Here is a 1,979-nt window from a genome sequence, read left to right on the forward strand (position 1 = left end):
CCAGGATTGGACATTGTTTCGTTCTGCTGTGCATGGGGTCGCTATGAGTCAGTTCCAACTCAATGGCACCTGCCAACAACAACAAAATGCAGTTAGTGTGAATGATTCTTCTATTCATATCCATTAAGATTCATAATTGTTGTCATTGTTTAGTGCCTTCAAGTCTGTTGTGACTCATAGAATTTGGTAAATGGAAGAACTTAAATCAAACCCAGTGCCATCGAATCAATTCTGACTCACAGCAATCCTACAGGACAGAATCAAAGGGTTTCTGAGGTGATAAATATTCTGGGAGTAGACAGTCAGTCTTATTTGTCTCCCAAAGAGCAGCTGGTGGCTTTGAAATTGTGACTTTGTGGTTAGCAGCCAAATGCTTAATCCACTGATAAAATTACTGTATAATATTATTTGCTATGAAGATTCTTCAGCTTGGGGAGTAGGTACATCTATGTATCCTTACTCACAGCCATCAAGTACATTCCAACTCATAGTGACCCTATATAGGATTTCTTAACTATAAATCCTTACCAGAGCAGAAAACCTCATCATTCACACATGGAGCAACTGGGTGTATTTGAACTATAGGTACTTATCCTACAGAGCTACCAGGGTTCCTTATGTATACTTAGTGATCTTTAAATTCACTAAATCTCAGTTGTTGTTAATAGTTACCATCAAGCCAGTTCTAACTCCTGGTGACAGATAACATATGTGCTGAGTAAACCTGCTTCATTGGGTTTTCCAGGCTGTGAATTTTCAGAAACAGATTGCCAGAACTATCTTTCAAGGAGCTTTTGGGTAGGTTTGAACAGCCAACCTTTTGGCTAGTAGTCAAGGGCTCAACAGCTTGTTCCATCCAGGGCCATCTTAAAATCTTAATGATATTTCTTGATTAGTTACTCAAATGTGATTCTAGCAGAGATCATTGGATTTTTCTGAATTTCAATGTTCTTGCCTGTAGGACAGACGTGGAAACACTGCCTACCTCTCAAGATTTATTGTTGTTGTTAAGTGCCATTGAATCAGTTCTGACTCATACTGGCCCTGTATAGGGTTTTTGAGGAGCAGCAGATGGTTTTGAACCACTAACCTACAGTTAGTAGTCCAGCGCTTATCCTATAGTGCAACACCAGGACTCCCCTTTCAAGGTTATGGATGCAAAAGATACAGAAATTTTTAAAAATCAAGCCCTCTACAAAGTTTAATGTGATGTGTTTATAGGTGGAAGTTTTTCAGGCTGGGTGACTTAATGATGTTGTTGTTGTTGTTAAGTGCCATCGAGTTGGTTCCAACTCATAGCAACCCTGTGCAGGGTTTCCAAAGAGTGATTGGTAAGTTTGAACCACCCACGTGTGGTTCATATCAACCTTGCAATCTCGTGCTTTATCCCACAGTGCCATACAAGGATTCTGACTTAAATATGTAGTTGGAGAAACTCAATACTTTCTTAATATTAACTGGGTGTTGAAATGGTAAAGAACACATTGCAATCTGCAGTCATTTAAGTCTGTATAAGGAGACCTAGCTCAAGAGAGACTCATGCAACTGCCTTCCTATGACTAACAATGCAAATAAAATGCTTGAAAAATAATTATCGGTTCTGATAGTTTGGGGAAAAAATTATTTTATTAGAATTTTCTTCCAGTACCCCCCAAAATTCTCATCTATTTTGAGGCTAAAATCAACAGATGTGTTGAATTTTTAGACAAATTAAATGCTGTTGGATTCCTAAACAAAATGGAAGACTCTTTTGTTACGTATAGAAAAAACATGGTTTGTACACCAAAAACAAACAAACAAAAGATTTTTAAAATCCTCAAATTAGAGGATAATTATAATGATTAAATAACAGGTTTTATTTCATCAATAGTACCTATTGTAACTGTAATTAATAGTACATATTGTAATATCATGATAAACAGAGAAAAGATTAAAATTGGCAAGATTTCATTTTACTTGGATCCACAATCAATGCTCAT

This window comes from Chrysochloris asiatica, unplaced genomic scaffold (assembly GCF_000296735.1).
Source record: "Chrysochloris asiatica unplaced genomic scaffold, ChrAsi1.0 scaffold00146, whole genome shotgun sequence".
Taxonomy (NCBI): Eukaryota; Metazoa; Chordata; class Mammalia; order Afrosoricida; family Chrysochloridae; genus Chrysochloris; species Chrysochloris asiatica.